The sequence below is a fragment of the Panthera uncia genome, chromosome B4 (genome assembly GCF_023721935.1).
Source record: "Panthera uncia isolate 11264 chromosome B4, Puncia_PCG_1.0, whole genome shotgun sequence".
In the NCBI taxonomy this organism is placed as follows: Eukaryota; Metazoa; Chordata; class Mammalia; order Carnivora; family Felidae; genus Panthera; species Panthera uncia.
The window spans coordinates 33,304,213-33,326,855 of record NC_064809.1 but is presented as its reverse complement, the minus strand read 5'-3'; the positions used below and the strand labels follow the sequence as shown (position 1 = coordinate 33,326,855).

Below are 22,643 nucleotides of genomic sequence, written 5' to 3'. Positions count from 1 at the left end.
CAGAATTAGCACTTTCCCATATGCCCTGCAAATGAAGATGTTAGGAATAGGAAAGCCAATTAAGATTGAAGAAACCTTCTCTGCTTCAGAAGACAATACTTGTCCCCCTCTCAAAAAAACCAAACAAACCAAAACAAAACCCAGAAGTCTGTTGAATTCTGCTATTGTTGCTGCTGCTGACATAGGATGGCTCATGCCATCCTTTGTCTTTAGACAAAGCAGGTGAATCAGCTCTATGTTATTAGAGCAGTCTTGGGGCAATATGCATGATAAAGATGGATACAAAGCCCAGGGATTATAGGTAATAGAGGCCTCTGGTTTGGGGATGATTGAGTTCCTATAACCTGTCTTTCAAGGCTGAGCTCAGACTACTTCCACTGGGAGGCCATCCTTTATGCTTCCAGCACACAACAAATTCCATTTCCTCTGAATTTGGTAGGATGCTTTTCCATAGTATGCTCTTTTGGTTCCAAATTGAATTATTTTTTTGTCCTCACATTATTTCATTTACTAAAAACTTTTCTCTTTATCCAGACTGCACACACCTTGTCCCCCTCTGTACTCCCCAAGTATGTAGTGCAGTGCTAGACGTCTACACAGCAGCTACTCACCAAACACTCAACGGAGAATAAATAACTGGAACATACAGCAAAACCAACCTTGTATCCTTTGAGGCAGTTTGAGATACCAATGTTTCTTCCACCTGCCAGACTACCTTCCTAGTGAGCTCATCCCCCCACTTTGGAGAAGACAAGTTCATACTCCTGACTCTCATTTTAAGTCTCCTGCACCCCTTCCCTGCCCTTCATACTAGATAATGAACTTGCCTCATATTTCATGGAGAAAATTGGTGTGGTCGGAGGAGAACTATCTCCTCCACACACTCTCCTCTCTGGTCTGAATGCATTTGTACCACACAAGCAGAATCTCTTTGTTTCTGCAGCAGAAGTGTCCTTGCTACTATCTGAGGTCAATCTTCTACTTGGACTCTGGGAATCATTCCTGGTCTCTGCTGTGCACCCTGCTGCTTCCCTTTCTCTCCTAAATTTTCAAATATTTCTCTCTCTCCTCCTCATCACCATTTGCAACTAAAAAGAAAAAAACACTGCCTTACTATTAATATCAATCACTTATATCATGCTTCTTATTCTGAGACAGGAACTGTTCTAACTGCTTTATACATATTTACTCATTTAATCTTCACATCAATCCAGGAAGGTAGTAGGTACTATTATATTATAAAGAGGAGGAAACTAAGGCATAAAGTTCATCAGTTCTCTTGGTATGCAAGAGAGAATGTAGAGTAGTAATCTCAAAGTTAATAAGTCTAAAACAGAATACTTGACTCCTTCTCATTCCAAACCCATTTATTTCCTAGTCTTCCCCGTCTTATTAAATGAAGACACAATTTACCCTGTTGCTAAGGACAAAAACCCAGGAGTCATCCTTAACTCTTTGCTTTTTCTTACACCTTACAATGAATCTTCCTATTTTTTTAATCTTCAAAATGCATTTCACAATGGACCACAACTAACTGTTCCACTGCCTCCACCCAGATCTAAACCACTACCCTCTCTCTTCCTGGGACCCAAACCCCTACCTAGTCTTCCTTGTCTCCATTCCTGGTCTCCTCTGGCATGGTCCATTCTCTAATAGCAGCCTGAGTGATCTTTCTAAAATGGGTATGTGTCACAGCATTCCTCTCTTTAAGATATTCCCCAGAATTCAAATTCCTTTCCATTGTCCACAAGGCCCTGCATAAGTGGTCCCGCCTGCTTGCAGACACTTTTCTCCCTTTGGCTCTTGTTGCCCACTATGCTGTTGCCCTACTTGCCTTCTTTATGTCCTCTGAATATGCCCAACTCTTTTCTGACTAAGTGGCTTTCCATTCCATGTTCCCTCTTCTTGGAACACTTTCCCCTGTTGCCTAACTGCCTCCTCACCTTTCAGGTTGCAGCATCTGGTCAGTCAGGCCTGCCCTAACCTCCTGAGCTAAAGAATCCCTCCAATCATCCTCTATCTCTATTTTGTGTTCTATATAGCACTTACCAGTATGTAAAATGATCTCATATATTCATCATTTATGTTGTCTGCCTCCAACTATCCCCCAGTCTCCCACACCCAGCTCCAAATGTAAGCTCTTTGAGGGAGAGACTGGTCTTGTTCATTGCCATATTCCCAAATGTCTAGAACTCTACTTGGCATGTAGCAGGGACTGAATATTTGTGGAGGACTCCAGCCCTTCTCCTGCTCCTGTCTGTATAGTGAGTGTCTTTCAGAGAAAAAGGAAGTCCCTGGGAAGTGGAGGCTAGGGATTTGTTCAGCCTTTCCCCTCCCCTAGGCCTATGTCCAACTCATGGCCATCTGCTTCTTCCTGTTTTTGACTCCATTTGTTCAGTGTGGGTAAGCCACTAGCTAGTTTGTTGCTGGGAGTAGGGGGTGGGTAGAAAAGGTGGGGGCCAGCATGTCAACGAAAACACAGACTACAGTCCAGGTTCATGGTATGAAGTCTTAATGACTTCAGCTGTATTTAATTAAAAATGGAATGGCTTATTGGAACGCAGATCTTGTGGGCCAGTAATCTGATTTCTGCTCTCATTTCTGTTCTCTTCCAAGCTTCAATTAAGGGAGCAACAAAAGATCCCTATCATGAGCCATGTGTGGTGATCTCATCAGCTAAGACAAATATTTTTTTTCTGGCTATATTTATAGAACTCTTTCTTGTTTCCTTGGACAATCCTAGCTGACATTATCTTGTTTACCTTTGTTTCATCTAGATTTGCATTTGGGGGAAGCTTTTTATCTGTTGCTCCTTGCTGCCTTGGATTTCTAATTCTTCTGTTTTTCTTCTCTTAGCTTTCATCTATGGGGCTTGCTTACTTGCTTATTTATTATTTATATTTTAATTTTAATGTTTTTTTTAAATTTATTTTTGAGACAGAGAGAGACAGAGCATGAGTGGGTTAGGGGCAGAGAGGGAGACACAGAATTGGAAGCAGGCGCCAGGCTCTGAGCTGTCAGAACAGAGCCTGACGCAGGGCTCAAACTCATGGACTGTGAGATTATGACCTGAGCTGAAGTCAGACACTCAACCGACTGAGCCACCCAGGCGTCCCTATATTTTAATTTTAATTCCAGTTAGTTAGCAGTGTTATATTAGTTTCAGGTGTACATTATAGTCTATGGGGCTCTTTTAAACTCACTTTGTACTTTCCAGTTACCAAGGCGGTAGCTAGTATTAATAAAAAAGTAGACAACATTGGTTCCAGATCAGTGCAGTGTGATGACTATTCTTAGTAGTGTCTTGTTGCCTCCTCAGAGGAGAGTGGGACTTGGTATTCCTTTTCCCTTTCTGCTAGTCATGTGTTTCCTGATGTCAGGCCCTTTCTTCATCCATAACCAGGTGAAAAGTGCAGACTATGCCTACAGACCTCTGGACTAATGCCTGACTACTTTCTGGGGGCATCTGACCCTGCATATGGTCCCATAGTGAATCATGAGTGTCGTGTGGGGACCTACTTGCCCAGCAACATTGTCTCTTTCTCAGGGGCCAGTTAACCTAGGTATGGTCAGGGCCAGGAGAACGGGACCCTGCAAGTGGAGAAAGACTGTGTGTAAGCTGAATTCTGTTCCCATAGTCTGGGAATGGCTGTCAAGGATGCAGAAAGACAGCATGGTCAAATCAAGCAAAACAGTGCTGTGCAAGGAGCTTGTCTTTGGTGCCTCTCAACTTCTTAGTTATAACTGTATTTTCTTTCTGACAAATGACTTCTCAACTATGCATTCTCAATGGGTACAATACTGCCCCCAAGCAGGGAGCTTTGTACTTGGGGAACTGGAAAAACCACACTCCTCTTGGGTATAAAGGAAGCACTGATATACATACAATACATAAACAGATGTATGGTGTATTTGTGGTATTCACATTTCATGGAGGTGGGGTGGGTGGGGGGAGCGATGATGATCACAAAGATGTTTAAACACACTCTTTAAGGTGTGACAATAAGGTTGTCATTCCAGTCTCCTGCTCTTGCCTTTCTTTCTCTTGAACAAAACTTTGTTTTCAGCATAGAATCTAAAACACTTTCCCTCTAAGTTATAAATGGCTGGTAAAAGCTTAAGATAGCATCTCTCACAGAGATGTTTGCCCAGTAATATCTCTGACAGCACCTTCAGATAAAAAGGGATGATGCTCTAGCTGTGGAACTGTAGGTTGGAGCAGGCAGATAAAATGCTGCTTCTGGAAAAACCTGGATTCATTGACCATAGTTTCTTAAATTAAAAATTTGGACACATTGTCTGCTGATAGATTTTCTTTTAAAATTGATTTTAGATGTAAGAAGCTTTTCCTTAGGTGTAATTTAGAAATAGAAATGTTGGGGGTGCCTGGGTGCCTCAATCAATTGAGTGTCTGACTCTTGATTTTGGCTCAGGTCATGATCTTGTGGTTTGTTAGTTGGACCCCCATGGTGGGCTCCGTGCTGTCAGCTCAGAAGCTGCTTGGGATTCTCTGTCTCCCTCTCTTTCTTCCCTCTCCAACTCACACAGGCACACACACACTCTCTCTCAAAATAAATTTAAAAAAATTGGGGCTCCTGGGTGGCTCAATCTGTTAAGCACCCAACTTCGGTTTAGATCATGATCTCACGGTTCATGAGTTTGAGCCCCCACATCGGGCTCGTGTTGACAGCTCAGAGGCTGGAGCCTGCTTTCAGTTTTGTGTCTCCCTCTCTCTCTGCCCCTCCCATGCTTGTACTCTGTCTCTCTCTTAAAAATAAATAAACAATTTAAAAATTAAAAAAAAAGAAAAGAAATAGAAATGTTGGCACTTTTAGGATAATTTGATGGTTTGTGGCAAACCAGAATAAACTTCTTGAAGTCAGGATAATTCTGAAAATTCCAGGACTTGTGATTATGGAGACATGGGCCTTCTCAGTGTCTCTGAAATCAGGGCTTCTGGTTTTGCACAGTTTTACTTTGCAAAAAGCAAAGGATCAGTACTTAACTGATCTACATAAAGGCAAGAGTAACTGTGGTGTGTGTGTGTGGGAAAGGGGAGGCCTTTTGCTGTCTAGATGCTCTTTCTGTCCTTTCTCTTGTTCGAAGGCAGTAGCCATGAGCCTCACAGTGCTTGGTTTGCTCTGTGGACACACCCAGCTGGACAGGGTAAGTCTCAAGGTCCATGAAATCATCCTTCCACTATTCTTTTCTTTTTTCATTTTATTTGATTTTTATTTTTTTCATAAGTGTACTTTTTAATCCCCATCCCTTATTTTCCCCATCCCCCTACCCACCTCCTCTCTGGTAACCATCAGTGTGTTCTTTATAGTTGAGAGTGTATTTCTTGGTTTTTTTTTCTCTCTCTCTTTTTTTCCTTTGCTCATTTGTTTTGTTTCTCCAATTCCACATATGAGTGAGGTAATGTGGTATTTGTCTTTCTCTGACTTATTTCACTCAGAATTATACTCTCTAGCTCTATCCATGTTGTTGCAAACAGCAAGATTTCATTCTTTTTTTGTGGCTGAGTAATATTCCATTGTATATATATAAACCACATCTTCTTTATTCATTCATCTATTGATGGATACTTGGGCTTCTTCCATAGTTTAACTGTTGTAAATAATGATGCAATAGGGGTGGATGTATCCCTTTAAATTAGTGTTTATACCAAGTAGTGAAATTATTAGATCATAGGGGAGTCATCTTTCCACTATTCTTTTTTTTCCCTTCATTCTCCCACTATTCTTGAATTTAACCAGAATCTTACTGGTGACCCATGTCTAGTTTTGACTCTAAAAGTGAAAGAGAGAATGGGAACAATTGGATAGGGTCTGCATAAGAGCAAATAAAATGACTGAATGCTTGGAAAACAGATCCTATGTAAAATGCAATTAGAATCGTCTAACTTGGACCACAGAGGGCAGAAGGAAGAGATTATTTAAATGAGGACTAATGATAAATTCTTCTCATTTTCTGTCTTTTTGGATGCAGATGAGATATAAACAGTGCTCATGCTTTATTTATTTCTCTGCTGAGAATCAAAAGAAATTGGGCTTGATTTGCAATACAGAGATATAGGGTGAATGAATGTAAAGGAAAAATCCCAGATATTGGTCCTTAGGGTGCTTGGTTTTCTTTTTCTTTCTTTCTTTCTTTCTTTCTTTCTTTCTTTCTTTCTTTCTTTCCTTCTTTTTTTGGAATGTGTGAAAAAAGCAAGGCTCCTCAGGAATGGTTTTGCTACTGTGGAGCTAGTTAGTATTTTCTAGGTACCTGTGAACTAGGACCTTGGTAGGACCCTGTAGAAGCCAGAGGATACTATGATACTATACTGTTTAAGGAAAGGTCCTGCTTTCAGAATTAATTATTCTGATTTTTATCATTCCTGAAGGTTAAACACATCACAGTCAAGTGAGTGGAAGGAAGATGTGAGCACTTATTCTGCATTTTCCATTCACTAACTTTCTGATCTTGGACAATCCATAGCTTCTTCATTTATAATGAATGATGGCTGATGATGATGGTTTTCTTCTTACTTCATAGGTTATTTATTATTATTATTATTTTGAACAAAAACAAATTGATTTTAGGAATTTCTTTTTGCTCTCACATGCTATCTCTTGCTCACTTGCTCTCTTTTATTATTTTTGTTTGTTTTTTCTACTTTTCATAGAAGTTGGTTGCAAGTTGTAAACATGTTTTTAAATTAGGAATTAAGATAAAGTGTAGTACTCATTCTGTTACAGAGTGCCAAGACTTCTACTTGTGGTTGGTTGTCTCACTTCATAGGTTTTTAAGTGTGTCAAATAAGACAAAAAATATGACAGTGTTTTATAAACTCTTGAATGCTATATATAGTAACTTATTAATTTGGATAAACCATACTTTAGGTCTTGATCAAAGGTATTTCCAGTTGAAAGTGTTGACTGAACCTGAATTTTCAGGTTTGAATTTCAAAACCTGTGAAATCCATCCATTTGAACATCCTTCTGTCTGCCCATCTACCCATCACTCAGAGAGTATCTACTATGTGGTAGATACGGGATGCAGTGATAAATCAGATATTGTGCCTGGATTTAGGGAGGCAGATGACACTCTAGTGAGGGCAGATGGAGAAGTCAACAGGTATGATAAGCTCTGATCTGATCAGGCAAAAGGTGCTATAGAAAGAACCTCACCTGGGGCCCCAGATCCAACCTTATGAGAGTAGAGGGAAACTTCTAAGAGGAAGTGATAAGCTAAACCAAATGAAGAACAAGTGAGGTGGGAGGTGGTCTCTCTGGTCCAAGGGAGAATGGGTACAGACTCAAGAAAATGAAAGCTTGGTGAACTTGGAGAACTGCAAGTAATGTTAAAGGCTATACATTGCCATGCAGGAGGGCAGGCAAGATGGGATGCATATTTACCAGAAGCCACATCACAATTGGTTTGTCTACCTAGCTAAGGGCTTGACCTTGAGAGCAAGACAGCCACTGACAAGTTTTTAAATAGGGAGTGTGGGATGCCTGGGTCGCTCAGTCAGTTAAGCATCTGACTTTGGCTCAGGTCATGATCCCATAGTTCATCTCACAGTTCATGAGTTCGAGCCATGCATCAGTTTCTCTACTGTCAGCACAGAGCCTGCTTCATATCCTGTCTCCCTCTCTTTTTGTCCCTCCCCTGCTCTATCTCTTTCTCTCAAAAATTAACAAAAATATTTATAAAAAATTAGGGAATGTTGAGATCAGTTTGAAATTTTAGAAATGTCACACCTATGCACCTAAAATTTTTTTAATGTTTATTTATTTTTGAGAAAGATACAAAGCACAAGTGGGGGAGGGGCAGAGAGAGAGGGAGACACAGAATCAGAAATGGGCTCCAGGCTCTGAGCTGTCAGCACAGAACTGAGCTCAGGTCCTGACTCGGGGCTCAAACCTGCAAACCATGATATAACCTGAGCTGAAGTCAGATGCTTAACCGACTGAGCCACTCAGGTGCCCCACACCTATGCAATGTAGAGGATGAACTGAAGGGGACAGGATTTTTCATGAAGACTGGTAAGGAAACTGTTGCAGCAATTCAGGAAGGAATAAATGTAGACTGGGAAAAGGTAGGTGACCAAGAGCTAAAATGATGCAATGAAGTATAGACATTAGTACAGTGGGAATAAGGAGTGTGGAAGCAAGAAAGGTGGAGGTGGAGATCACAGAGTGGGAGATAAACAGTTGTTGATGATGGCCTGGACTAGGGTGTAGTTTTGAAGATGGAAGCTGGAAGTGAGTAGGGATGAAGGTCATTGAAAGTGAGGTCAAAGACCTGGGAAGCTTCTCTGATAGCTTTTAAAAAATTGTGGTAAAATATACAAAACATAAAGTTTACCCTCTTAATCATTTTAAAGGTAATAAATGCATCATATTAAGTGTAATAAGTATTTTGATTGGCCTTAAGTATATTCACATTGTTGTGCTACCATTACCACCATCCATCCACAGAACTTATCTTGCAAAACTGAAACTCTGTACCTGTTAAACACTAACTCCTCATTCTCTGCCCCCCACCCAGACCCTGGAAGCCACCATTCTACTTTCTGTCTTTATGAATGTAACTATTTAAAATGTCTCATATAAATGGAATCATTACAGTCTTTGTCCTTTTGTGACTAGCTTATTTCATTTAGCATAATTTCCTCCAAGTTCATCTGTTTTGTGGCATGTGTCAGAATTTCCTTCCTTATTGTAGGTACTCCTATCCCTTTTAAGCTTTGGATTATGGCCTACAATAAGAAATACATTTTACATCATGACTAGTATACATGTATATATTATGTTATTAAAGTAATACATTATTAGTATATGTTACATGATAATATATATATTATTGAAATAAATGTTTTACACCAAACTACCACTTCTACATGTGACATTTTATTTTATTATATTTCCATTCTGTTTCTTAAAAAAAATTCTAGTCACAATCCTCTAAATCAATTTCATGACACACTAATGGGTTGTGATTCTTAGTTTGTAAATAATTGGTCTGTTTGACATTGAAGTTACCCAGGATGATAGGAAGACTTGGCATAAAGTAGAAGACTAGAAGTTTGGTGCCAAAGTCTTCAATGGATAAGGAGGGCCTAATACACACCTTCTTCATGCATTTATCTTCATGAATGGCCTGTAATTTCAGCACAATCTAGTAAGTAAAGGTCTAAACTATCAATATATTTCTGGTATAAACAGGATAATTCATGGATTTGCTGATTTTTCCAATGGTCTCCAGCTGGCATGGTTTTTTTGCTTTGACTTATTCACTATCAATGACCATTTCACTCTGTTTTTCTATCATTGGGAAAAAACAAGTAAACTGCCCTTCTTCATATTCCTAGATCCTCACAATCTGATCTGGGAAAGAGGAAGGTGGGGGGGGGGATCCTTGGAAACAGGTGACTGTGGCCTCCAGACCCTGTCGTGCTTCCAAAGTCTCCAGCTGTTTCACAGCTGCAAGAATCCCCCAAAGGGAGAGGCAATGTCCAGAGGAGATGGTGGGGTGGAGTTTAGATCTGGGGGATATGCCTTGCCAAGAGATGAAAGTAGGATCCAGGGAACAATGAAGCTCAAAGGTTAAATCTCCCACTGAGTGTCTGTGCAATGAGAGGAGAACAGGGGCAACTTGATATTGTGATGCTCAAAGGATTTCACCATTGTCTCCCTGGGTCATCACACTCCCCAGCTATTTCTGTTAAACATTAACACAAAGTGTCAGAAGAGTTTTACCCTTATTAACTAGCTAATCTCTGTGGTATTCCCCCCGGGATGAGGTCAGAAAGATTGCCATTTTGATTGCAATGAAAAAATAAGCAAGGACAAGGAGGGAAATCACAGATAAAAATTCATATATTCATCAAATATTCACTGGGCAATCACCACATGCCATGTGCTGCATTAACTGTTGAAGATAAGATGTGAACAAGACACAGTCTCTTCTGTCTACTGTTGACCTAAGATGTGGGGGCGGGAATGAGCAGACCACGCATTTTAAGTTAAGGGCATGGAGTTTGCAAACATCCAGTGATAAGAAAGAAAATTCAGAAAAATGGAATTGAGATTGTTTATATCAGGAGTGGACAGCTAGATAGGGTGATCTTGCCAAGTTGAGTGATTTGGACAATGAGAATCACAGAGAACCCTCACAGATGCCTAATACTTAGTGCATTTTATATTTAATAACTTAGTAAGGTCATTGGAGTGAACATTTACTTATCCTAATCCCTCTATCCTTATCCCTCATCCCCTTTCCTTGATAAAGGAACTGGGAATCAGAGAGTAAGTAATTTGTTTTCTGTTAACCAGAAAGAGAATCTGGATATTCTGATCCAGGCTAGGGCTCTCTCCACTACTTAAGGACACTTCCTCAGATCCAGAGTCTGTTCTCCAAACTGCTTTTCCTGCATAGCACTTTGAGTTCTGGCTTTGTTAGGATAAACTGCCTGAACTAGAAAAAAGGATACCTTGGGCTTTACATATAGTGGTCTTCGGAGGCAGCACTGTATGTGACATGCATGAGTCTGATGGACATTGAGAACTTCCTTTCCTTCATTCCATGTCTGGGAAAGGAAGAATGGAGCCTAGACTACATTGTCATGCCCTCCCTCCCCTGCCCCAAATCACTGACTTTTTTCCCCTGGAAGGAAACTTGAGAGATGGAGTGGTGTAGTAAGGTGGTTTTGGTGTCACATTTCTGGGCTAGAATTTTGGCTCAGGAATTTGTGAGCTAGTAACCTCAGGCAAGTTTCTTAACCTTTCTGAGCGTCACTGAAGGATAGTAATAACCCCTTAGCAACATTGTTTGTACAATTAAACATAGCTCATTGGCTGACACTAGAAATGGGAGAAAGAGCTGTTATTACCAGGGAGTCCAAAGCCTTTGCCATTTTGTCTGAGGGTCCTGGCCCTGTACCCTCTCTGCTGACAGGTCAGGTTCCACAGAGATTACTCACTTAATCCAGGGCATCCTGAACATGGAAAACCATTGTTCAGGGGATCCAAGAGGCTCACAGTATTGCCTCATTGCATCCTGACCTAGTGGATCCCCTCCTTTAGGGGTGGCACTTTCCCATCCTTCCCTCACTACCTAATTTATCAAAAATAGCCTCAACGAATGGAATTTGTGTCCCAGCAAGGCCACAGCCAGCCCTGAGCATGGAGTTCCAGGAAAGGAAGGACTTCCAGGAGTCTTGCACTCTCCCAGCCCTGATTCCAGGCAGACACTTCCTATAATGGAAATTTGTTAAAACTATGAACACATCAAAGAGGCTCTTGCTAATATCTAACTTCATTTTCCTTCCAGCCTAATCCTTCCACCACCCAAAGAGCTCTCCAAGATGGGACAGCATAGTCCAACTAAGTCTCCTCTCAGTTTTCCAAGCTAAATGCTGATAATCTCAGCTTCTATGTTTTTGCTTGCAAAAATCTTATTTTTCACACTGGATTCATTTCTCACATCTAGACTCTCTCTGAGGTTTTGTATCCCTCCTATGTTCAGGTAGGAGCTGAGGTGGGTGGGGGTGGAGGTTAATCCAATACAGTTTGGAGAGAGTGCCAGAAGCTAACATTCTCCTGATTTAGGCAGAGGAGGAGGAAGAAATGGAAGGTTGACATCCAAGAACACAAGATGATCTCTTTTTGGTAATCCAGAAAGACACTAGTGTTTTCTTATTCCAATGAATAATAATGGGGAGCCTCAGGGTAAAGGGTGGCCAGATGTGGGGGTGATAACTGGGTGGGGGTTGGGGGAAGGGAGAGGGGAGGACTTGAAAGTATGAGTGAAGAATTTTCCAGGAAATGGGTATGTTAGTTAATAAGACAGTCGGCTGGCCTGGAAAACTGAGACCATGGCCTTAATTCTTACTTCACTGGTAGAGAACTCATTAGGCCAAGGAATCCTGGCCATTCAGTCATTCAACAAATGATCACCACCAGTTCACTGGGTTAGAAGTTGGAAATATAGAAATAAAATACATAGTTCTTTATCCTGAGGGAGTTAATAGTTTAGTGGGGGATTCATTTAAGTAAACAGACAGCTAGTGTGCTATAGCACAGCTAAGTACAGGATGCTACAAGAATACAGATGGGGAGGCACTTAATCTACCTGAGAGAGGTGAAGAGGGATTTAGGAAAACCTCCTCAGAGGAGATAATTGAGCTGAACTCTGGAGGGTTAGTCTAGTCTAGGAGGTAGGAAAGGGCTTCCCAGAAGAGGGAAGAGTAGGGCAGGGCATGGCAGCTGTATTTGCAGCTCTTTGACAGTTGTATTTAGTGCAGGAGTTAAAGGGCAATACTATTCCAAATGCAACGACTATATGGGAAGGGAAGAAAGAGGAGATCCTGGAGAGGTAATGCTGTTGGAATTTGGGTACGCGGACCATTTTGTATTTACTGGGTCTGCCGTGTCCGAGGGAGTGTGGAAACTCAGTGTGATAGCCCAAGAGAATGTTTTATTGCTACTACTTATTATTGAGAATGTAAAATGGATCAGTATGGGCAGAGAACATATCAATCCCAAACATACCACCTTGTGCCCTTTCCTGGGGAAGCATGCACACATGAAACATTTTGCTGTTCCCGGTTCATGCAAATTCCCTTCTCTGTCTGGCTTTTGAGGGTTGAGGGAAGAAGAAGGCACAGAGAGGAATGCCATTTACTTTGAGTTTATTCTGCTTTGACCTGTTGCAAGAGCACCATGGTTTCCCCAAATTCAGGTAGAAGGAAACAGTTGGGAGACTCCTTGGTGAGGTGCTTAAGTAGGCATACAACTTATCCTACACACCCAGTAACTGGATGGTCAAGCTAACTGCCTCAGGGTCTGGGTCTTCATTAGAACTCCCAAAACCATAGTTCGGCTCAGCAGCTTGCTGCCCTACTGAGGCCCACAGACTAGCGGTACCATGATATCCTGCAGGAGAATGATCACAGGCTCTACTAATGATCACAGCAATTCTACTAATTCTACTTGCAGCTCAGCTACCTGAGCAATCCTTTTCTCCCCTCTTGTAACCCTTCTTCTCCTAGTTCCTTTACTTCCCTCTTGTGTTCCACTGGGCAAAAGAATGACCCAAATTAAGTGCTTCTTCCCTTGGCTCCTTTTTTCTTTTTAAAGTTTATTTATTTTGAGAGAGACAGAGACAGTGCAAGGGGGAGAGGGGCAGAGACAGAGGGAGAGAGAGAGAATCCCAAACAGGCTCTGCACTGCCAGCACAGAGCCCAACTTGGGGCTAGATCCCACGAACTGCAAGATCACGACCTGAGCTGAAACCAAGAGTTGGATGCTTAACTGACTGAGCCACCCAGGTGCCCCTCCTTGCCTCCTCTTTTAATCCCTCTTTTTTTCCATTCTCCTTCCAGTTCTTCATCAGCCAATTCTCCTCATCCCTGTTGATTCTGCAGCTAGTTCAGCTAGGCTTTAATCTTAAAGGTGATGGAAGCTACTGAAGCACTATGTGTCATCTGTGGGCAGGTTGGTATTTATCCTCCAAAATGTTAATCAGGGCCTCTGCTATTGTGCAGCTCCAGAGAACACCATTTGCCTCATGGCCTATGTCATACAATAGGGGGCGCCTTTCACATATGGTACAATGTAAATGGTGCCCTCTGGAATTGTGCAACTCAGTTGCCTTTCAATGTGGGAATCAAAAGCCTGGAAAGCAACAAGTGTCTTAGAGGAAAATGTTGGCCCCTGGTGAAGACCAGATTCTTTGGATATTTCAGGTCTGTGAATAATGCCTCTGCGCATTCAAATCTCCCAATTACTGTTAACCTGAGATTCAGAACTTTCTGCCATAGAGACCTTAAATGTTTCCAATTCTTCCTCTCCAACCTCACCATCCACTACTCCCCCATATGACCACATCTATGGCAGACGGATGATCTGAACGTGCAATGTGCCATTCTGACTCCACACCTTGCCCCTGGAGTTCCTTCCAGCTGGAATGCTTTCTCTCTAGATCCAGTTCCTATTTAATTATTGACACTCAGCTTGCATCCCATTCTGCTGGGAAGCCTTCCTTGTCCATCCCAGTTCAGTGATCTCTCTCCTTTATTCTCCAAACTCCTTTACAGGTCTGTTCCCTTCATCTGGCACTTTACATCAAGTTATAACAAACTACTGCTAAAAACTACTGGTAAAATTTGTTTCCCAATTAGAACTTAATTCACACCTTGTGCCTTATAAGGCCCTGTGTGATTTGACGCCAGACTAGTTCTCTGACTTCATTTCTTCCTGCTCTAGTCCTCATCCACTCCCCTAATTTAGCTGCACTGGCTTGCTCTCAAACTCACCAAGTTCATTTCCATCTCAAGGCTCTGCACTCACTGTTCCCTCTGCTTGGAGGACTCTTTCCCCAGACATCCCCAGACATACCAGACAGTAAAATCTACAAGGGTAGAAGCTTTTTCTTTTGGTGTATTCACCATTGTATTCCAAGTGGCTTGAACAGTGCCTGGCCTAAGGCAGGTAATCAGTAGATAACTAAATGTTGGGTGAAAAGTATAAATAATAGACTGCCTTGCATTGTTTCTTTCTTCCCTTTGCTTCATCTTTCCCTTTGTATTTACCCCATCCCTTAATCGTAAGCATCCTGAGGACAGAAATCTGGTCTTATGATTTATTTCCCCCTCATCATCTAGCCCAGTGCCTTGAGTGTCGGTGCTTTAGTAAGTGTTTGTTGACAGAATGAGATAGAATGAGGAAAGAGTTCTTTCAAGCCTCTCCCACCAGGCGGGCTCAGCAGCCTCCAAAGCAGAAAACGGAGTAACCCTTGTCCTCCCAGGGCTGCTTGTGCTTGGGTTCAGCAAGCTGGCCACCAGCCCTAGCCTCAGGAATGTCTGTTCCTATCACAGCAGAGCTATTCTTCACTGGGAATTTCCTTCTCACCACCACCACCATCACCTCTGAGCTGGTTGGACTCAGACAAAGGGTATCTGACCACCCACCTAGAACTGAACCATTCCTGTCAGCACATATCTAATCTTAGGAAAAAAATAGGATTCTGCTACAGTAACTGCTTGGTTTACAGAGTTAAATCTTCTAGCAAGATTTATTAAAAGATCATGACTTTGGCTGCTATATTTCAAAGACCGGGCAGACATTTAGGTGACAGAGTTAAATAATCCAAACTTACCTCATACTCCCTCTTTCTCTCCCTCTCTTTCAAGGGTGAGCATTCTGTTCTTCCAAAACCCGGTCCTTCTCCATATTTGGAAATCTGGAATGGGCACTAGGGGCACAGCCCTGTCTCTTCTTGGTGTCTGCTGGGAGCTGTAGTTCCCAATGAGTGACGGCTGCTTTTTTCTGGCCAGCAAGTGGGTTTTCCTTTCTAAGGAGTCTATGTCTATAAACATACAGTGGGGTGGAAGATTGCTATTAGGAGGCTTGCCTTCTATTTTAAGCTCTCTGGTTTTATGCAAGGTACTACTCTTCTGTGGCTCAATCTCCCTGCCTGCAAAATGGGGATAATTATCTTTCTTTTCCTGGCTGCCAGATTGTTGGGTGGGGTAATTAGCCAGCACTCATTAAATGCTTTGAGCTCATTCCAACAAGGAGTGCTTTATAAATAAAAATTGTTATCTTTAAAGAAGAAAATATTAATTTTCATTGCCTAATTGCCTCCACAAACCAACTCTGCCTGTATATCAGAAAGATGCTGTTTAATTCCTTATATATGCCTTCCACCTACGCTGCTTTTAATGGTTTCCCTGCATCTCATTCCATTTTGTTTCATCATCTTTAGTTTCGTATCATCAAGAATAAACACTCTCTCTGCCTCCTCTCTGAAAGGAAAGGACAAGACAGACCAACTCTTCCCTATGTCCAAAGCATAAGAAAGCCAGGAAGAAGGAATGATTGGGACTTGATCTGAGCTCCACAACTTTATGTCTTCCCAACTCACCATGCACGTACGTGATCAAGAGCCTAGTTTCTGCAGAAGAGGCTGACCTTTGTTCCGTCTGCAGAAGAAACAGATTTCACTGCAGCAGGAAGGGTTTTGAAAGATCTTACATTCTTAAATGCCCTTCTCTGGAGCTCTGAAAGAAGCATTTTGACACACTCTGCATCTATAGTCAGAGGAAGGAGACTGGCACAGTATAGTGGAAGCAGCAGCCGGCTTAGAATTAAAATGGTTGGGTCCTGGCTCCAAGACTTCGGGCAAATCATTTGACCTCTCTGGCCTTGGTTTCTTTAGCTATGAAATGGAGATAACAATATATGTTTGAGTGTTTTGTACAGTGCTGCACTAAAGTTAGTTGTTAATAACATGCAGTATGATGCTGATTAAAAACAGAAAATGTTAAAGTCAGACACATTTAGATTAAAATAGCACCTGGATTTGCTGTGGAAATTTGATCAAATCACTGTTTTCTGAATCTTAGTTATAGTATCTCTAAGATGGGGATAGTGAGGATTACATGAGACAGTGCATGCAGTGGACTGAACACAGAGTCTGGCGCATACTAATTTCTCAATAAATGTAGTTATGACTATTATTAATATATTATGACAATGTAAATGTGGCTATGACAATGCATTATCTCTCACTTTTGATCATCTTACTTTGTTACAATCAAATAAGGATGCTTTTGAAGTTGTAAAGTATTACACCAATGTGAGGGATGATTAGAATTAAACCTCAAAAGAAGGGAGATGGACTCCCCAGAGTTTTCCTTCCAGCTTCAGGATTACATAGGATTAAGGATGTACAACTACTTTTTAGCTACAAAGAACTATAACATGTGAATTGTTGCTAGTAGCAGCAGGATTATTTGTTTCTTGTTTTAGGTAGTGGGTAATACCAATATTCCATTGAAAAATAAAAAGGGGTCCTATGACATACTATGAATTAATAAGTCAGGTTACAGGGCAGCATAATTATGTATAATTATACATATATACTCTGTGTATTTGTAGAAGGATGTTCATCAGAATGTTAAAGTTGTCATTTATGGGTGATGGAATTTCAGATGATTCTTATTCTCTTGTACTTTTCTGTCTTGCTTGGATTATTTTGGTTATGTATCATTTTAACAAAACATCATTTAACAAAAACAGTTAAAAGACAAAAGAAAAGCAGATATCAAAAAGGCAGATCTCAGGTTGTAAAACACTAGGAGAATCCATTTGGTGGTCCTTTAATCCCAGAGAATGTTTTCTTAGGTATGGGAAATGGAGTTTCTGGCAACAAGGAGAAGTTGTATGACAAATGCCTCTGAAAAGAAGTTGGAGGGGAATGGAGGGGATTCCCTCCAAAATGGCCCTGAAAGGAGGGGAAGAGGTGACCTTTCATCTCTGTTTATTTCCTAAGCTGCAATAATATGGTAGTTTTAATCATAGCCTTGTACACCTGAGTTTCCTTATTTGCTATGGTAACATGTGAGTCCTGTTTTACTACCTCTGTTCATTCTGGCTTACCTTAGACCTGGCTGTCAGGTAGAACTATAACTCACCCCCTCATTCATGCTGCCCAGGTAATCACCCTTTGTCGTGACTGATTAGAGGAAGGGTGTGGTGAGCCCATTTGTAATCAGCTTCCACTGTCCTCCTAAATTTCAGAACCAGAAGCACAAAGAACAAACTTCCCAGTGGGACACAAAATAAAAGGGATGGTGCCAGCATGCCTTACCGTTCATGATAATCTTCCCAGAAAACTACCCACAGGCAAGTCCACACAAGCTTGGAGGCAGCTTGTCTGTTGTGCAGCCCATCCCCGGTGAGGACAAGAGAGTAGGAGGTGGGGGAGGGGAAGAGCAGATTCTTCCCTGTTGTCACAAACAACTGTCTCCAGAAAGAACTGAACCATTTTCAGATTTCAGCATTGAAGCACGAGTTAATGTGGAGCCAGGAAAAAAAGAGGTCTGCCATGTCAGGGTTTGTAGGTATTAAAACTGCACACCTCAGGGCACTTGGGTGGCTCAGTCTGTTGACCATCTGGCTTTAGCTCAGGTCATGATCTCAAGGTTCATGAGTTCGAGCCCTGGGAGGGGCTCTGTGCTGACAGCTCAGAGCCTGGAGCCTGCTTCAGATTCTGTGTCTCCCTCTGTCTCTCCCCCACTCGTGCTCTGTCTCTGTCTCAAAAATAAACGTTTAAAAAATTAAAACAAAACAAAACAAAATAAAACTGCACATCTCCAGAGGGTGCCATTCACACAGACTCCATGTGAATAGCACCTCTCAGAGTTGAGCTTGAGTGAATCCCAGGAAGGGTAATTTTCTCTCCCACTGAGCATACTGACTTGTAGAGAAAGGCTTTTACAACAACAGATTGGAGCTTTGCTGAGTAGTCCTTAATTTTTGAAATGAACGGAATTACCCTTGCTTAAAAAATATGCTCAGACATCTGTTTTCCTCACTTTACTAATTTTTTAATGTTCTTTCTGGTGTCACTCTGCTCTGAAAACAGTTGCTAAGTGGGGTCAGGGTATTTATGGGGTTACCAATATGCTCTTGAGATTGCTGAGGATAATAATTCTAAAAATGCAAAGGCAAGTTGCAATTCCTTTTATTTATTTTATACTTATACTTTATTTGTTTTAGGCCTTGGACACATGGAACAGTGTGGACAAATATTTGTTTGACTTGCTGTGCTCAACAAGGAGTCCAATTTTAGGGTTGACTAAAGCTACCTGGATTGGTAAGACTGAAGGCCTGCCCTTCAACATCTTTTTTTAATTGAAGTATAGTTGACAAACAATATTAAATTAGTTTCAGGTGTATAGTGTGATTTGACAATTATATACATTACAAAATGCTCACCACTCGCTTTGGTTTTTAATATTTCTTTTCTTTTTAATTTTTAAAATGTTTAATTATTATTTGAGAGAGAGAAAGAGACAGCGAGTGGGGGAGGGGCGGAGAGAGAGGGAGATACGGAATGTGAAGCAGGCTCCAGGTTCTGAGCTATCAGCACAGAGCCCAATGCAGGTCTTGATCTCACGAACCACGAGATCATGACCTGAACTGAAGCTGGATACTTAAGCGACCGGGCCACCCAGGCGCCCCTGTTTTCTTCTTTTTTTTTTTTTTTAAATTAAAGCTTCTTTGAGGTTCTTACCATACCCTTCTTTTCTTACTACCTTCACCTGGTTGAGATTAAAATTAAGTTTTCTGGAGATCCTCCCAACATTTCTCCCTTCTCTGCCGCTCCTCGAATACCTTAATCAGTGCTTGTTGGCTCAAAATTGTACTTCAGGACAGAATTTCAGGAAATAACTTGGGACATAAATATTCTCTCATGGTTTTCAGTCTTTTATTTTATTACTTTATTTTTTTTAAGTAAAATTTATTGTCAAGTTAGCTAACACACACTGTATACAGTGTGCTCTTGGCTTCGGGAGTAGATTCCCATGATTCATTGCTTACATATAACCCCCAGTGCTCATCCCAACAAGTGCCCTCCTCAATGCCCATTACCCATTTCCCCTCTCTGACCTCCTCATCAACCCTGTTTGTTCTCTGCATTTAAGAGTCTCTTATGTTTTACCTCCCTCTCTGTTTGAAACTATTTTTTCCCCTTCCCTTCCCCCATGGTCTTCTGTTAAGTTCCCAAATTCCACATATGAGTGAAAATATATGTATCTGTCTTTCTCTGACTGACTTATTTCACTTAGCATAATACCCTCCAGTTCCATCCACATTGTTGCAAATGGCAAGATTTCATTCTTATTGCCAAGTAGTATTCCATTGTATATATAAACCACATTTTCAGTTTTCAGTTTTAAGTACAGTTTTAAATACAAATTTAAATTTCAGTTTTAAATACAAAGGATCACTTTCAATTGCTCCTCTATCAATCCTATGTTTTGGAATGTTTTGTCTACTAAGGAGGATCCATTAACAAATAAACATTTAGAGCATTATCTCAAGTAAATGTATAATTTCTTCTTGGAATATTAAAGCTGTGTGTTGAGAACCCTTCCATCCCATTTTCCCCTGAAGGCCTGCTAGGGCAAAAACTGCAGGTTTTGAGAACTACTGCTGCTCTCCATGGTGGGAGGGGAGAGAGCACTGGTGTGATGGGTGTCAATGGCTGGCAATAAATCCATGTGCTGCTCTTCCCAGTCAGTATCTGTGTGTTAACAGTGACCTTGATGCTATAAATGACCTCAAAGTGGGGCATCTGAGTGTCTCAGTCATTAGGCATCCAACTCTTGATTTTGGCTCAGGTCATGATCTCACGGTTTATGAATTTGAGCCCTGCATTGGGCTCTGTGCTGAAAATGCAGATCCTGCTTGGGATTTCTCTCTTTCTGTCTCTCTCTCTGCCCCTCCCTGGCTCTCTCTCTCTCTCTCTCTCTCTCTCAATAAACAAACAAACAAACTAACTAACATTAAAAAAGATAAATAAATTGCCCCAAAATATGATTAATGACAAGGATTTCTGGGCTAGTGAGGAAAGCACTTTTGAGTGAAGGTGAGATCCTCTCTGGGGCAGCATGGGGCAGGGCAAGAACTGCTGCCTTCTTCAGCTGTGTAATATCAAGCTATTGCTTGACCTCCCCTGGCCTCAGTTTCTGGCTGTGGTACATTAAACGTCCTTCCAAATCTAAAATTCTATCACTCAGGTTGACTGAGTTTATTAGAATATTTCCTAAGAAGTAAGTAAGAGGGAATAAGAAGGAACATTGCAAATTGCCTATGGCCAAGAAGGCAAGCTAGGGGTATTGGTACCTGGAAACACCTGTAGGTATCTCCTTTTTTTGGGTGGCTGGTCTAGGTTATGTAACTCCTCAGCTTCCAACCTTTTCACATAGTGCTTGCCAGCGAATGTCGAGACCAAATGATGCAGAACAGCTCTGGAGAGGTGGGGTCCCTCCTGAGCATTGGGTGTCTATTACTTTACACCATGCTAGACCACACAAGGGTCCTGAGATGAGTGAGACCCTGTCCCTGCCCTCAGGAAGGGCACAGTTGAATAGTGAAATGACACAAATAACTATAAGAAGATTTGGAAACTGGGAAGGACCAACAAGAAAGGCATAAAAAAGCAAAGCACAATTGGGAGTTTGAAGGAAGGAGTGATTAGCTTGAATAAGGTGTAATCAGAAAAGATTCCAGGGAGGAGATAGCATCTTTCCACTCTTTCATGAGAGAGCCAGGGCTGACTTATTCCTAGTGAGCATCCATTACCTGTTTTATTTTTCAGGCTTGGTCTGGCATCACAAAGATTTGTTCGAACTTCTCTGAGTGAATACTCTGACTCCTGCAATAGGTGAGAAAAAGTGAAATTGGACTACAGGTCTCCATAGAGTGGCTGCCTCCAGTCACCTTCACCATGATGAAAAGGATCTATTGATGACCCTTTGAAGAATGGCCTGGGCATGGGATCTGGTTAGAAATCTCCAGTAATTATGTCAGCTTTGCCACTGAAACCAAATGTTTTGAGCAGTTTCTGAGCTTTAGTTTCCCATGTATAAGTAGGAATAATAATATACCTTGCTCACAGGCTGGTTGTTAAGCTCAAATAAAATAAGTGAAAGTATTTTGTAGGGCCAGTATTATGCATTAGTTAAGAATAAAGACTCTAGGGGCACCTGGGTGGCCATCGGTTGGGTGTCAGAATTTTGATTTCAGCTCAGGTCACGATTGTGGGATCCAGCCCTGAGTTAGGCTTCCTGCTGGCAGCTTGGGGCCAGCTTGGGATTCTCTCTCTCTTCACCCCCCCACCCCACTCTCTCTCTCTTTCTCTCTCTCTCTTGACATGGATGGATGAATTTAAAAAAAAAAAGGAAAGAAAGGAAGACTCTAGAGTGAAATTTCTTGGATTTTTAGTCCCAGCCCTTCTTTGCATTTTTTGTGTGATCTTTGGCAAGTTGCTTAACCTCTCTGTGCCTTGGTTTCTTCATCTACAATATAGGGATGACACTAAGACTTATGTCATAGGGTTATTGATGATTAAAATGAGTTAAATGTAAACCACTTAGAATAACACCTAGTACATAGGTAATATCATACTTATAAATTGACCTGCCTTATTGTTGTAAAGTACTATAGAGAATGATTATGATTATTATAAGTACTTTTTAGACACAGAAGCAAAGTAAGAGTTCTGCTGTGTCTATATGGAGAGGAGCAAATGGGAAGCATTGAACTATGCCCTAAACACCAAGTCCAGTCTTTAAAAAAGAGTCATAAAAATGCCAACAGATGAAGTTCTGGAATGAGGGAGGCACACCCCTTGGCCATCCTGGAGAAACATTATCTTCACCCTGCTAATACTTATCTTTCTGGCTTGCTTCTGGTCAAAGGTCCATACTAGGTATGATTCTACTCCATTGGAGCTTTGCCACCAACATCCCTGGCTAGAAGAGATGTGTTAGATGGACCAGCTATGGATACTGTCTATTGTCACAGAATGTAGAATCAGCTTGGAGAGGGCAGGATAGGATGGGCTGACTGCAGATATGAGCATTACTGACCTTTGTAAGAAAGAGTCAAGAGTTGGATTCCAGGTCAGAAAATAAGATTACAGAACTTTGAGGTAGAATGAAATTCTTTCTTCTCCTTACTCATTCCCCAATATATTATACCTACTGGCCTTATAATCAGCCTGAACTATTCCAGAGATTTAAAGAGTTCAATGGGCCATTGTCACGTGGCCTCTTCTGATCCTTACAACCACCC

General features: G+C 41.4%; 1 long non-coding RNA gene across 1 annotated transcript in view; it reads left to right on the top strand.

Annotated features, from left to right (window-relative positions):
* Positions 1-13,619, top strand: part of LOC125918695 (uncharacterized) — a 32,807-nt gene extending 19,188 nt beyond the window's left edge. Inside the window, exon 3 of the long non-coding RNA XR_007456557.1 lies at positions 13,376-13,619. This is a non-coding gene — a long non-coding RNA (uncharacterized LOC125918695). The remainder of the gene's footprint in view (positions 1-13,375) is intronic.
* The last annotated feature ends 9,024 nt before the right edge of the window (positions 13,620-22,643 follow it).